This window comes from Arachis hypogaea, chromosome 20, assembly GCF_003086295.3.
Source record: "Arachis hypogaea cultivar Tifrunner chromosome 20, arahy.Tifrunner.gnm2.J5K5, whole genome shotgun sequence".
Classification (NCBI taxonomy): Eukaryota; Viridiplantae; Streptophyta; class Magnoliopsida; order Fabales; family Fabaceae; genus Arachis; species Arachis hypogaea.
In genome coordinates this window covers 112,677,046-112,693,395 of record NC_092055.1, presented here as the reverse complement: position 1 = coordinate 112,693,395, position 16,350 = coordinate 112,677,046, and the positions used below count along the sequence as shown (strand labels likewise).

The window sequence follows — 16,350 nt, the reverse complement described above, 5'->3', positions numbered from 1 at the left end:
TTTCCGTACTGAAATCTAAGTATTTTTCCCGAACCATAGTAAGCCAATGCTTTGGATTTGGGTTCACACTTTGATCATGGTTCCTTGTGATCCATGCGTTTGCATAGAACTCTTGAACCATTAGGATCCCGACTTGTTGAATGGGGTTGGTGAGAACTTCCCAACCTCTTCTTTGAATCTCAAGTTGGATCTCCGGATACTCATTCTTTTTGAGTTTGAAAGGAACCTCAGGGATCACTTTTTTCTTGGCCACAACTTCATAGAAGTGGTCTTGATGGACCTTAGAGATGAATCTCTCCATCTCCCATGACTCAGAGGTGGAAGCAATTGCCTTCTCTTTCCTCTTTCTAGAGGTTTCTCTGGCCTTAGGTGCCATGAATGGTTATGGAAAAATAAAAAGCTATGCTTTTACCACACCAAACTTAAAATGGTTGCTCGTCCCCGAGCAAAAGAAGAAAGAAGGAAGTAGAAGAAGAAGAAAAATGGAGAAGAGGGAGAGAGAGATGGTTTCGGCCAAGGGGAAGAAGAGAGGGTTTTGTTGTGTGAAAATGAAGAGGGAATGAGGGTTTTATATAGGAGTGGGGAGGGGTTTAGGGTTTGGCCATTTAGGGTTGGGGTTGGGAGGGAAATTATTTTGAATTTAAAGGTAGGTGGGGTTTTGGGGAAGAGATGATGGATGTGATTGGTGAAGAGGTGATGGGGAAGAGTGATTGAGTTGATTGGTGAGGGGTATTTGGGGAAGAGAGTTATGAAAAGGTGTGAAGAGAAGAGAAGAAGTAGGTGGGGATCCTGTGGGGTCCACAGATCCTGAGGTGTTTAAGGATTTCTCATCCCTGCACCTTTTAGACGTGTAAAACGCCCTATATATGCAATCCTGGCGTTTAACGCCAGACTGCAGCATGTTTCTGGCGTTAAACGCCGCTTCCTTGCTTGTTTTGGGCGTTCAACGCCAGTCTATAGCATGTTTCTGGCGTTGAACGCCAGTATGGTGCATGTTTCTGGCGTTAAACGCCAGTCTGATGCTTGTTTCTGGCGTTTAATGCCAGCTTTCCTCTGGGTGCAATCCTGGCATTTAAACGCCATGCTGCTGCTTGTTTCTGGCATTTAATGCCAGTTTCATGCTCTGTTCTGGCGTTACTGACGTTTAAACGCCAGCCAGATGCTCCTTACTGGCGTTTAAACGCCAGTAAGCCCTTCCTCCAGGGTGTGCTATTTTCAATGCTGTTTTTCATTCTGTTTTCGATTTTTCAGTAGTTTTTGTGACTCCACAAGATCATCAACCTAATAAAACATGAAATAACAAAGATAAAATAAAATAAAAATGATTAAATAACATTGGGTTGCCTCCCAACAAGCGCTTCTTTAATGTCAATAGCTTGACAGTAAGCTCTCATGGAGCCTCACAGATAATCAGAGCAAGGTTGGGACCTTCCAACACCAAACTTAGAGTTTGACTGTGGGGACTTTGGTTGACTCTGCAGTGAAAGAAGCTTTTCATGCTTCCTCTCCATGGTTACAGAAGGAGATCCTTGAGTTTTAAACACAAGGGATTCCTCATTCAGTTGAAAGATCAATTCTCTTCTGTCCACATCAATCACAGCTCTTGCTGTGGCTAGGAAGGGTCTTCCAAGAATGATGGATTTATCCTCATCCTTCCCAGTATCCAGGATTATGAAATCAGCAGGGATGTAAAGGCCTTCAACCTTTACTAACACGTCCTCTACTTGACCATAAGCCTGTTTTCTTGAGTTGTCTGCCATCTCTAATGAGATTCTGGCAGCTTGCACCTTAAAGATTCCCAGTTTCTCCATTACAGAGAGGGGCATGAGGTTTATCCCTGACCCAAGGTCACACAGAGCATTCTCAAAGGTCATGGTGCCTATGGTGCAAGGTATTAAGAACTTCCCAGGATCCTGTTTCTTCTGAGGCAATTTCAGTTGATTCAGATCACTCAGTTCAATGGTGAGCAAGGGAGGTTCATCTTCCCAAGTCTCATTGCCAAATAATTTGGCATTCAGCTTCATGATTGCACCAAGGTACTTGGCAACTTGCTCTTCAGTAACATCTTCATTCTCTTCAGAAGAAGAATACTCATCAGAGCTCATGAATGGCATAAGGAGGTTTAATGGAATCTCTATGGTCTCCAGATGAGCCTCAGAGTCCCTTGGTTCCTCAGAGGGAAACTCCTTATTGATCTCTGGACGTCCCAGGAGGTCTTCCTCACTGGAGTTCACGTCCTCTCCCTCCCTTGTAGGTTCGGCCATGATGATCAATTCAATGGCCTTGCACTCTCCTTTTGGATTTTCTTCTGTATTGCTTGGGAGAGTACTAGGAGGGGTTTCAGTGATTCTTTTACTCAGCTGGCCCACTTGTGCTTCCAAATTTTTAATGGAAGACCTTGTTTCATTCATGAAACTTAGAATGGCCTTAGATAGATCAGAGACTATGTTTGCCAAGCTAGATGGGGTCTACTCAGAACTCTCTGTCTTTTGCTGAGTGGATGATGGAAAAGGCTTGCTATTATTAAACCTGTTTCTTCCACCATTATTAAAGCCTTGTTGAGGCTTTTGTTGATCCTTCCATGAGAGATTTGGGTGATTTCTCCATGAGGGATTAATGGTGTTTCCATAGGGTTCACCCATATAATTCACCTCTGCTATTGCAGGATTCTCAGGATCATAAGCTTCTTCTTCAGAAGATGCCTCTTGAGTACTGTTGGATGCATCTTGCATTCCATTCAGACTCTGAGAAATCATATTGACTTGCTGAGTCAATATTTTGTTCTGAGCCAATATGGCATTCAGAGTATCAATTTCAAGAACTCCCTTTTTCTGAAGCGTTCCATTACTTACAGGATTCCTCTCAGAAGTGTACATGAACGGGTTATTAGCAACCATGTCAATGAGTTCTTGAGCTTCTGCAGGCATTTTCTTTAGGTGAATGGATCCATCTGCAGAATGGTCCAATGACATCTTTGATAGTTCAGATAGACCATCATAGAATATATCCAGAATGGTCCATTCTGAAAGCATGTCAGAAGGACACTTTTTGGTCAGTTGCTTATATCTCTCCCAAGCTTCATAGGGGGATTCACCTTCTTTCTGTCTGAAGGTTTGAATATCCACTCTAAGCTTACTAAGCTTTTGAGGAGGAAAGAGCTTGGCTAAGAAAGCCGTGACCAGCTTATCCCAAGAGTTCAGGCTATCTTTAGGTTGAGAGTCCAACCATACTCTAGCTCTGTCTCTTACAGCAAACGAGAAAAGTATATGCCTGTAGACCTCGGGATCAACCCCATTGGTCTTAACCGTATCACAGATTTGCAAGAATTCAGTCAAGAACTGAAAAAGATCTTCAGATGGAAGTCCATAAAACTTGTAGTTCTGTTGCATCAGAGAAACTAATTGAGATTTAAGCTCAAAATTGTTTGCTCCAATGGCAGGGATTGAGATGCTTCTTCCATGTAAATTGGAATTAGGTGCAGTGAAGTCACCAAGCATCCTCCTTGCATTGTTATTATTTTCGGCCATATCTTCTTCTTTTTCGAAAATTTTTGTCAGATTTTCTCCAGAGAGTTGTGCTTTAGCTTCCCTTAGCTTCCTTTCAAAGTCCTTTCAGGTTCAGGATCAGCTTCAACAAGAATGTTCTTATCTTTGTTCCTGCTCATATGAAAAAGAAGAAGAAAGCAGAAAAGAAAATATGGAATCCTCTATGTCACAGTATAGAGATTCCTTTATGTGAGTAGAAGAAAGTAAGAATAGAAGAAGGAAAAGATGAGAATCCAAACACAGGGGTGAGGATAGAAGTGTTAATGGATGAATAAATAAATAGAAGGAGATTAGAGATGAGAGAAGAATTCGAAAATTTAACAAAATAAAATAAAAATATTTTAAATTTAAATTTAAAATTCAAAAATTAAAATTGAAATTAAATTAAATTAAAATTAAAACAATTAGTTAATCAAAACGAAATTTTAAAAAAGAGGGAAGGGATTTTCGAAAATTAAATGTAGAGAGTTAGTTGGGCAGTTTTGAAAAAGATATGATTGAAACAAAAAGATATGATTGATTAAAAGAGATTTGAAATTTGTTTTTGAAAAAGATATGATTGAAATTGAAAAAGATATGATTGAAACAAAAAGATAAGATTGATTGAAAAGGATTTGAAAATCAATTTTAAAAAGATAAGAGGTAGAAGAAGAAGTAGAAGAAGAAGAAGAGAATGGAGGAGATGGAGGGAGAAGTGGTTTCGGCCAAGTGGAAGAAGAGAGGGTTGTGTTGTGTGAAAATGAAGAATGAATGAGGGGTTTATATAAGAGTGGGGAGGGGTTAGGGTTCGGCCATTTAGGGTTGGGTTTGGGAGGGAAATTGGGGTTTTTTGGGGAAGAGAGGATGGATGTGAGTGGTGAAGAGGTGATGGGAAAGAGTGATTGAGTTGATTGGTGAGGGGTATTTAGGGAAGAGACTTATGAAAAGGTGTGAAAAGGAGAGAAGAAGTAGGTGGGGATCCAGTGGGGTCCACAGATCCTGAGGGAATTCTGTGGGGTCCACAGATCCTGAGGTGTTTGAGGATTTCTCATCCCTTCACCTTTGAGGCATGTAAAACGCCCTATATATGCAATCCAGGCGTTTAACGCCAGACTGCAGTATGTTTCTGGCGTTAAATGCCACTTCCATGCTTGTTTTGAGCGTTCAACGCCAGTCTGCAGCATGTTTCTGGCGTTGAACGCCAGTATGGTGCATGTTTCTGGCGTTAAACGCCAGTCTGATGCTTGTTTCTGGCGTTTAACGCCAGCTTTCCTCTGGGTGCAATCTTGGCGTTTAAACGCCAGACTGCTGCTTATTTCTGGCGTTTAACGCCAGTTTCATGCTCTGTTCTGGCGTTAAACGCCAGCCAGATGCTCCTTACTGGCGTTTAAATGCCAGTAAGCCCTTCCTCCAGGGTGTTCTATTTTCAATGCTGTTTTTCATTCTGTTTTTGATTTTTTCAGTAGTTTTTGTGACTCCATATGATCATCAACCTAATAAAAAATGAAATAACAAAGAGAAAATAAAATAAAAATGATTAAATAACATTGGGTTGCCTCCCAACAAGCTTTTCTTTAATGTCAATAGCTTGACAGTGGGCTCTCATGGAGCCACACAGGTGATCAGGTCAATTTTATAGACTCCCAACACCAAACTTAGAGTTTGGATATGGGAGTTCAACACCAAACTTAGAGTTTGGTTGAGGCCTCCCAACACCAAACTTAGAGTTTGATTGTGGGGGCTTTGGTTGACTCTGCACTGAGAGAAGTTTTTCATGCTTCCTCTCCATGGTTACAGAAGGAGATCTTTGAGTTTTAAACACAAGGGATTCCTCATTCAGTTGAAGGATCAATTCTCCTCTGTCCACATCAATCACAGCTCTTGCTGTGGCTAGGAAGGGTCTTCCAAGAATGATGGATTTATCCTCATCCTTCCCAGTATCCAGGATTATGAAATCAGCAGGGATGTAAAGGCCTTCAACCTTTACTAACACGTCCTCTACTTGACCATAAGCCTGTTTTCTTGAGTTGTCTGCCATCTCTAATGAGATTCTAGCAGCTTGCACCTCAAAGATTCCCAGTTTCTCTATTACAGAGAGGGGCATGAGGTTTATCCCTGACCCAAGGTCACACAGAGCATTCTCAAAGGTCATGGTGCCTATGGTGCAAGGTATTAAGAACTTTCCAGGATCCTGTTTCTTCTGAGGCAATTTCAGTTGATTCAGATCACTCAGTTCAATGGTGAGCAAGGGAGGTTCATCTTCCCAAGTCTCATTACCAAATAATTTGGCATTCAGCTTCATGATTGCACCAAGGTACTTGGCAACTTGCTCTTCAGTAACATCTTCATTCTCTTCAGAAGAATACTCATCAGAGCTCATGAATGGCATAAGGAGGTTTAATGGAATCTCTATGGTCTCCAGATGAGCCTCAGAGTCCCTTGGTTCCTCAAAGGGAAACTCCTTATTGATCTCTGGACGTCCCAGGAGGTCTTCCTCACTGGGATTCACGTCCTCTCCCTCCCTTGTAGGTTCGGCCATGATGATCAATTCAATGGCCTTGCATGCTCCTTTTGGGTTTTCTTCTGTATTGCTTGGGAAAGTACTAGGAGGGATTTCAGTGATCCTTTTACTTAGCTGGCCCACTTGTGCTTCCAAATTTCTAATGGAGGACCTTGTTTCATTCATGAAACTTAGAGTGGCCTTAGATAGATCAGAGACTATATTTGCCAAGCTAGATGAATTCTGCTCAGAACTCTCTGTCTTTTGCTGAGTGGATGATGGAAAAGGCTTGCTATTGCTAAGCCTGTTTCTTCCACCATTATTAAAGCCTTGTTGAGGCTTTTTTTTATCCTTTCATGAGAGATTTGGGTGATTTCTCCATGAGAGATTATAGGTGTTTCCATAGGGTTCACCCATGTAATTCACCTCTGCTATTGCAGGGTTCTCAAGATCATAAGCTTCTTCCTCAGAAGATGCCTCTTGAGTACTGTTGGATGCAGCTTGCATTCCATTCAGACTCTGAGAAATCATATTGACTTGCTGAGTCAATATTTTGTTCTGAGCCAATATGGCATTCAGAGTATCAATTTCAAGAACTCCCTTCTTCTGAGGCGTCCCATTACTCACAGGATTCCTCTCAGAAGTGTACATGAACTGGTTATTAGCAACTATGTCAATGAGTTCTTGAGCTTCTGCAGGCATTTTTTTTAGGTGAATGGATCCACCTGCAGAAGTATCCAATGACATCTTAGCTAATTCAGACAGACCATCATAGAATTTATCCAGAATAGTCTATTCTGAAAGCATGTCAGAAGGATACTTTTTGGTCAGTTGCTTATATCTCTCCCAAGCTTCATAGAGGGATTCACCTTCTTTCTGTCTGAAGGTTTGAACATCCATTCTAAGCTTACTCAGCTTTTGAGGAGGAAAGAACTTGGCTAAGAAAGCCGTGACCACCTTATCCCAAGAGTTCAGGATATCTTTGGGTTGAGAGTCCAACTACACTCTAGCTCTGTCTCTTACAGCAAACGGGAAAAGTATAAGCATGTAGACCTCGGGATCAACCCCATTGGTCTTAACAATGTCACATATATACAAGAATTCAGTTAAGAACTGAAAAGGATCTTCAGATGGAAGTCCATGAAACTTGCAGTTCTGCTGCGTCAGAGAAACTAATTGAGGTTTCAGCTCAAAATTGTTTGCTCCAATGGCAGGAATGGAGATGCTTCTTCCATGTAAATTGGAATTAGGTGCAGTAAAGTCACCAAGCATCCTCCTTGCATTATTATTATTTTCGGCTACCATCTCCTCTTCCTGTTCGAAAATTCCTGTAAGGTTGTCTCTGGATTGTTGTATTTTAGCTTCTCTTAGTTTTCTTTTCAGAGTCCTTTCAGGTTCAGAATCTGCTTCAACAAGAATGTTCTTGTCCATGCTCCTGCTCATATGAAAAAGAAGAAAACAGAAAATAATAGGGATCCTCTTTGCCTCAGTAGAGAGAGGTTCCTTTGTGTGAGTAGAAGAAGAAAAGAATGTCATGTAAGGAAGAGAAGAGGGAAAACTCGAACACAGAGAGGGAGGTGGTGTTCGAATTTTTGGATGGAAGAGAAGTGTTAGTAGATGAATAAATAAATAGAAGGAGATGAGAGAGAGAATTTAGAAATTTAATTAAAATAAAAATTAAAATTGAAAGTTAGATTTCGAAAATTAAAGTTGAAATTAAATTAAAATTAAAACAATTAGTTAATTAAAAAGGAATTTTGAAAAAGGAGAGAGGGAATTTTCGAAAATAAGAGAGGGAGGATTAGTTAGGTAGTTTTGAAAAAGATATGATTGAAACAAAAAGATAAGATTTGAAAATCAATTTTAAAAAGATAAGAAGTTAGAAAAGATTTTGAAATTGAATTTGAAAAAGATATGATTGAAAGAATTTTTAAATTGAAAATTTGATTTGATTCATAAGAAACAATTAAATTTAAAAATTTTTGACTAAATCAAATCATATTTTCGAAAATTTTGAGTAAAATAAGGAAAAGATATTTTTTTATTTTTGAATTTTTAATGAAGAAAGAGAAAAACATGAAAAAGACTCATAACATAAAAATTATGAATCAAAACACACAATGTATGCAAGAACACTATGAATGTCAAGATGAACACCAAGAACACTTTGAAGATCAAGATGAACATTAAGACTTATTTTTGAAAATTTTTAATGAAAGAAAAACATGCAAGACACCAAACTTAGAAATCTTTAATGCTTAGACACTATGAATGCAAAGATGTACATGAAAAACAACAAAAGACACAAAATAAGAAAACATCAAGATCAAACAAGAAGACTTACCAAGAACAACTTGAAGATCATGAAGAACACTATGAATGCATGAATTTTCGAAAAATGCATAAATTTTTAGAAAAAATGCAATTGACACCAAACTTAAAAATTGACTCAAGACTCAAACAAGAAACACAAAATATTTTTGATTTTTATGATTTTATTAATGTTTTTTTTGGATTTTTGTATATATATATATATATATATATATATATTTTTTTTTTCGAAAACATATAGGAAAAAGGAAGTAATAAATTCAAAGTCCTCAATCAAAATTCCAGGAATCATACCAGGTTAGTCTAAAGCTTGATGGCCAGCCAAACTTCAGCATACCATTTTGAAACTTTAGAATTCATTCTTAAAAATTTTAAAATAATTTTCGAAAACAAAGGGAAAAAAATTTTTTTTTGAAAGATTTTTCGAAAATTAAATTGAATAAAATGCTTAAACATAAAATAAAATTACCTAATCTGAGCAACAAGATGAACCGTCAGTTGTCCAAACTCGAACAATCCCTGGCAACGGCGCCAAAAACTTAGTGTGCGAAATCGTGATCATTCCATTCCTTGGTAACGGCGCTAAAAACTCAATACGCACGCTCATGATCTTATATCTGTTTCACAACTTCGTACAACTAACCAGCAAGTGCACTGGGTTGTCCAAGTAATAAATCTTACGTGAGTAAGGGTCGATCCCATGGAGATTGTCGGCTTGAAGCAAGATATGGTCACCTTGTAAATCTCAGTCAGGCGGATTAAATTGTATTAAGAAATTATAGTGGATGAAAATAAATAAAAATAAAATAGGATAGTTGTACTTATGTAATTAATTGGTGGGAATTTCAGATAAGCGTATAGAGATGCTTTCGTTCCTCTGATCCCTGCTTTCCTGCTGTCTTCATCCAATCAATCCTACTTCTTTCCATGGTAAGCTTTATGTAGGGCATCACCGTTGTCAATGGCTACATACCATCCTCCTGTGAAAATGGTCCAATGCGCTGTCACTGCATGGCTAATCATCTGTCGGTTCTCGATCATACTGGAATAGGATTTACTATCCTTTTGCGTCTGTCACTATGCCCAACACTCGTGAGTTTGAAGCTCGTCACAGCCATCCCTTCCCAGATCCTACTCGGAATACCACAGACAAGGTTTAGACTTTCCGGATCTCAGGAATGGCCATCCATGGGTTCTAACTTATACCACGAAGACACTAATAACTCAGACTCGGTTCCCTGTATTAGATATCCAAGAGATATCCATTCAATCGAAGGTAGAACGGAAGTGATTGTCAGGCACGCGTTCATAGGGGAATGATGATGACTTTGTCACGATCATCACATTCATGTTGAAGTGCGAATGAATATCTTAGAAGCGGAATAAGTTGAATTGAATAGAAAACAGTAGTACTTTGCATTAATCTTTGAGGAACAGCAGAGCTCCACACCTTAATCTATGGTGTGTAGAAACTCTACCGTTGAAAATACATAAGTGATAAGGTCCAGGCATGGCCGAATGGCCAGCCCCCAAACGTGATCTAAAGATGAAACTAAAGATGTAAATACAATAGTAAAAAGTCCTATTTATACTAAACTAGTTACTAAGGTTTACAGAAATGAGTAAATGATGCAGAAATCCACTTCCGGGGCCCACTTGGCGTGTGCTTGGGCTGAGCTTGAAGTTTACACGTGGAGAGGTCATTCTTGGAGTTGAACGCCAGTTTGTAACGTGTTTCTGGAGTTGAACGCCAGTTTGCGTCATTTAAACTCAGGAAAAGTATGGACTATTATATATTGCTGGAAAGCCCTGGATGTCTACGTTCTAACACAATTGGAAGCGTGCCATTTGGAGTTCTGTAGCTCCAGAAAATCTACTTTGAGTGCAGAGAGGTCAGAATCCAACAGCATCTGCAGTCCTTCTTCAACCTCTGAATCTGATTTTTGCTCAGGTCCCTCTATTTCAGCCAGAAAATACCTGAAATCATAGAAAAACACACAAACTCATAGTAAAGTCCAGAAATGTGAATTTTAATTAAAAATTAATAAAAATATACTAAAAACTAACTAAATCATACTGAAAACTATGTAAAAATAATGCCAAAAATCGTATAAATTATCCGCTCATCAGCTTCTCATGACTCTTCTCTTGCAGTGTAGTTCTGGATCTCAAAGTAATGGCATTGATTCCACCCTTTAGGTTAGGCAAGGGTTGAGAAGGAAATGCACTAGAGCTTGAAGGTTGATTGTTGGGGGTAGTTAATGATTCCATCAGGGAGATGAGAGCTTGTATGGTGGAGCTAAGACCATTAATGGAAGAGTTAATTGTATTATGAATGTCTTGTTGTCCTTGCGCAATAGAGTGAAGCATATCATCATTGGAAGAGGAAGGGGGGTAGGTAATTTGAGGGGCCTGCTGTTGGTTATTCTGAGGCACATGGGACTGCCTTTGGTGAGGTGCTTGGTAAGGCTGGTTTTGGTTTTGCTGTTTGTTGTTGTTGTTCCACCTCTGATTTCCACCATTGTCTCTGCCTCCTCTGTTGTAGTTGTCCCTCCATCCTTGGTTGGAATTATCTCTCCACCCCTAGTTGGAATTGTCTCTCCAGCCTTGGTTGGAGTTGTCTTGCCAACCTTGATTGTAGTTCCCACCTTGGTTATAATTGCCGCCTTGTTGATAATATCCTTGATTCGAGCGGTCGTAGAAATTATGGGTAGTTGCCAAGGTGTTGTCTTTTTGTTGGAGTTGCAGAAACTCATCCGTGTAATGAGTATAGCAGGCACATATTCTGCACACTCTCTGAGGAACCAACTGTTGACACTGTTGTTGTGGGAGAGGCTGAGGTTGTTGTTGATTCAGCTGCAGCTGCTTCAGTATGTTGGTCATCTCTCCCAGAGTCTGTGTGAGAGCAGCAGTCTCACTACTAGAGGAAACCTCCGCAATAGCCTTGGGATGGTTGTCCCTGTACCTGACATTCCGGGTAGACTCAACTAGATCGGTGATCAGTTGCCACGCTTCTGTCACCGTCTTGTACTTCTTCAGAGAGCCATTACTCGCAGCATCTAATGTAGTCTTGTATTGAGGCTTCATGCCTTGTGTGAAATACTAACCAGCACCAACTGGTCAATCTTATGGTGGGGACATGAGTCTAGGAGATTCCTGAAGCGTTCCCAATACTCATAAAGAGTCTTTGATTCGCCTTGAATAATGCAGGAAATTTCTTTCCTCAGTCTGTCTGTAACTTCAGCTGGAAAGTATTTTTCCAGGAATTCCCTTCTGAGCAGATACCAATTAGTAACAACTTCTTCAAGTCGAGTGTAGAACCACTTCCTTGCCTTTCCCTCAAGAGAAAACGGAAGGCATATAGCCAAATAGTAGTCTCATTTGCACCATGACACCTAGCAGTTGAGCAGGCTGTCTGAAAATTTCTGAGGTGCTTGATAGGCTCTTGAGCAGATAAGCCATGAAACTTGGGTATTAGGTTGATTAGCGCAGTCTTCAGTTCAAAATCTGCAGACAGATTTGGATGACGCGCTTAATACGACTGCAGTGTAAAGTCTGGAGCTTCTGCTTCTTGGAGAGTAATCCTTATGGGCTCCGCCATATTACCTACGCGTAAATCAACAGAATCAGTAGAAGAGGAGCTTGTTTCTTCCTCAAATGGTGCTTCAGATTTGCTCTCAGATAAGACTCGTGAATTGGTAGTAACCACTTCTGGAGCGGTTAGCTCGGCAAGGTCACATCGAAAAGTACATTAGCGGCCACATACAACGATGCACATCCCACTCTGGTGACCAAAGCTCGCAACACAACATGGCCGAGATAAAGATCGACCGAACACCAATCCCCCCGACCAACCAAGACATATTATTAACTGTATTTCTGGAGGTTTTGCAGGTGGAGGAGCCACAAGCTCGGCAAGAAAGCGATCTTACCGAGCTATGCTTTCCGTAGAAGTCGATCAAAATCAATAGCATGCACCTCCACACTCTCCTCAGATAACATTCTAGACATCCGACCATAACACCAATGTAACAAATCTAGACGACCCGGTCGTGATTTCCCTGCATCTCAAACACCTCCTAGTCAATAAGGTTTTACTGGACCCCAGGAGCAGTGTCGATGTCCTCTTTTACTCCACATTCCAGAAGATAAAACTGAGCAGTAACACCCTTCAACCTTCCACTAGAGACCTGGTTGGTTTCTCAGGTGAGAGAGTCTCGGTTATGGGCTCTGTGTGGTTACAAACCACACTCGGTGAGGCTTCCCTATCAAAAACTTCAGATATTCAATATCTAGTTGTTGACTGTTTTAGTCCTTACAATTTGATACTTGGCCGACCTTTCTTAAATAGGTTCGGGGCCATTTCTATAATTCATCTCTGTGTTAAGTTTCCTTTACAGGATAGCACAATTGCAACTATTCACAGTGATGCCCGAGAAGCCAGAGAATGCTACAACAACAGTTTTAAAAGACCTAAACAAAACATACACGCTCATGTGCATAACATCGGCACCAAGACGACCTACCAGCCCTAGCCGACCTTGATCCCAGGGCAAGGACCCTCGAACGACCAATCCCGACAAAAGATTTGGATAAAATTTATTTTGCAGAAAGCTCGGACAAGTTTACTTACATCGGTTCCACATTAAACTCCGAAGAGAAGGCCTCATACCGAGCATTTTTACAACAAAATGCCGACCTGTACCCCAGCTGATATGCCAGGCACCGATCCATCCATCATATTCCACAGGCTGGCATTAGATCCGTCTGTCCGACCTATAGCACAGAAAAAGCGAAATCTCGGCCAGGACCGAAAATAAGCCTCTCTAGAAGAAACCAAGAAGCTCATCAACGCCGGCTTCATCCAGGAAATCAGATTCACAACATGGCTGGTGATGGGCAGAAAATAGCCGATTAAGAATTTGATATAGAAATAACGTTGCGAGTATAGTTCTTAACCGACGAAAAATCCGCTTATCAATTTAGAAAGAATTGTCACAAATTGAGAATAAATTTCTGGGAGTAGAATTCCCAGGTCGTCTTCCAACGAGTTGACAAAAGAGTGCAATTTATTGATCAGGAATTTTTCGAGAAATTTTAGAGTTGGAGAACAGAAAAATAAATGATTATAAATTAAAGTAATGAAAATTGACGATAGAATTTATATAATTAAAATAAAAGCCTTGACCAGATGAAGATTAATTGGAAGTTCTATCCTTGTTGGATTTTTCTCAAGTATAATAGTAAGAGGTTGTTGTTTTTACTTAGTTAACCTTTATCGAATAAAGGAAAGTCAAGTAATTGAGCTAACTCTGATTCACAAGTCCTAATCCTCTCCTATGGAAGGATTAGCGTTAGTGACTAGAGAGTTAGCCAACAACTTCTAATTAAAATTGACACTTGAGTATTCCAACTTAAGGGTCTCCTGTTAATCAACTCCCAAGTCAAGTTAGGAGTCTACTCCATTAACATGAATGCCATTTTCATAAACGATAAAAGGGGAAGCAAAGAAGACATGGAAATTCAAATAAAAATAATAACAAAAAATTAATTAAAGGTAAAAATAATTCTTTGCATTAATAAATTCCAAAACCATAGATATTCATATGTAATATCTGAACAGGGTTAATGGGTGATTAAAAGAGTAAGGAAATAAAGAAACAAACTAGAATGATAAAAACTTCAACGGAGGTAGTAACTCTTCTCAATATCCAAATCAAAAGCATAAAGCTAGAAATCTATGAATGTGAAGAACCCTAGAGGAGGTAGTATTTTCTCTCCAAGATTCAAAACTAAAAACTAAAAACTGTGTAAATGTGAATGTGTCTTGAGTCTCTGCTTGTCCCCGGGCTCTAGTCTGTGTTTTTGGGCCGAAAACTGGTTCCAAACTCAGCCCAAAATCGCCCCCAGCGTCTTCTAAGATTTTTGCACGTGGCGCACGTCACGCGTACACATCAGTCATGCGTACGCGTCAGGTACGCGCACGTGTCGCCATGCAAATTCGCTTTTCACGTGTACACGTCAAATACGCGTACGCATCACTGTGGAAAGCTCCAAGTCACGCGCATGCGTGAGCCATACATGCGCGTCGATCCTCGCTGGTTATCTCCTTTATTTCTTGTGCTCCTTCCATTTTTGCAAGCTTCCTCTCCATCCTCTAAGTCATTCCTGCCCTATACAGCCTGAAAATACTTAACGCACGGATCACGGCATCGAATGGTATAAAGGGGAATTAAAATACACAATTTAAAGGCTTAGGAAGCAAGTTTTCAACCATAGAAGAAAATTGGGAAGGAATTGTAAAATCATGCAAATTGTATGAATAAGGGTGCAAAGACATGATAAAAACCACTCAATTGAGCACAAGATAAACCATAAAATAGTGGTTTATCAATGTCCCCACACTTAAACATTATCATTTCCTCATGCTAAGCTCAAGGAGATCAAAAGAATAAATGGGGGAAAGCCAGACTCATGTTATACAATCTATGTATGTGAATGCAACTATATGCTAAGATATTTCTATCTACTTAGTTAAAAGTAAACAAGTTCTCCAAGACAAACATAAATCAGATTTCACTAATTCAAATCACACAAATAAAGACAAGTAAACTTGTAAGAAGGTAGCTCATGACAACAGGGAACATAGAATCAAGCATTGAACCCTCACTGGTAGTATATATGCACTCTAATCGCTCAAGTGTCTAGGGTTAATTCACTCTAATCTTCTCTAGTCATGCTTTCTAAAACCTTGTTCTTCATCTAACCAATCAACAAATATTTAGTATACCAATGCAAACATCATGAGGTCTTTTCAAGGTTGTAATGGAGCTAAGGTAAGGGTGAGGATATATGTATGGCCAAGTGAGCTATAATATGAATCTTTGACTAACCTAAGTTCTCACCTACACACACACAGACACTATATATAATTCTAAAATCATGCCTAGCTACCCATAATCTCACTTTTGTGTATTTCACATACTCATGTATCAAGTTTTCTTTAATTTCACCACATATGCATTGATCTTTTATTAAACTTAGCATTGGGGTAATTTTATCCCATATTTATTTATTTATTTTGTAATTTAATTTTTTTTTTTGGTAAAGATGAAAGCAAACATAACATATCAATGCATATGATTTTTCTGGTTTCACATGAGTATGCACCCAAATATCTAATATTTTTGTTAATAAAATACAATACTTTCTTATCAACCCATGTTCCCACAATTTCCCCACACTTAGTTGACACACAATCTCTATCTTCAGCTAACCAAAGATTCAATGGGATAATTAATTGTTTTTCTTCTTAAGACTAGTGATGTGGTAAAATACAGAACAAATGGGGATTAAAAAGCTCAAAGTGGCAAACAAGGGTAATTGAAGTGGTAGGCTATTTGGGATAAGTGAGCTAATAATAATTAATGACCCCAATCATATGTATGCATGTAAATACACTAAACAATGGACATATAGAATGGAACAAACTTTAGATTGCAATTATAGAGAAAAAAACACACAAGAATAAAATTTATGGTTAAATAATGTAACCATATAATTAAGCTCAAAATGTCACAGGTTGTGTGTTCTTAGCTCAAAAACTATGTTCCAATTTAAAATCTTCAAACAAATTTAACACAAATTTAAATTAGTGAAATGATATAAAAAGGGTCTTGAAAAAGAAATTTATTACTTCAACCAAGCAAAACATACATGCAAGCAACTATTATCATGCAATCTATCCTACCTAACAAAAGAAAAAGTTAAATGTTGATGTTAAGAGAGAGAAATTACCTCCGGAAGTCAAGGACTGACCTCCTCACACTTAAGGACCGTGCCATTAGTAAGGAGCAAGGTAGGGCTGGAAGCATCGCCTCCGCTGTCTGGTTTGCCATGGCTCCCTGTGTTGCTGGGTGAAGGAGAGTCCGGGGTGTCCTTCTGTTCTGGAGGTGGGTGGGTACCAACTATGAGGTCTTTCAGATAGTTGTATCA

The 16,350-nt window shown here is 39.3% G+C and overlaps 2 non-coding genes across 2 annotated transcripts; both read left to right on the top strand.

Annotated features, from left to right (window-relative positions):
• The first annotated feature begins 3,026 nt into the window (after positions 1 to 3,026).
• On the top strand, positions 3,027 to 3,134 carry LOC112787693 (small nucleolar RNA R71). Its single transcript, XR_003195092.1, has one exon. It is a non-coding gene; the product is annotated as a small nucleolar RNA R71 (small nucleolar RNA).
• A 3,691-nt stretch (positions 3,135 to 6,825) lies between these two features.
• LOC112787905 (small nucleolar RNA R71) lies at positions 6,826 to 6,933 on the top strand. Its single transcript, XR_003195290.1, has one exon. It is a non-coding gene; the product is annotated as a small nucleolar RNA R71 (small nucleolar RNA).
• Positions 6,934 to 16,350: the final 9,417 nt, after the last annotated feature.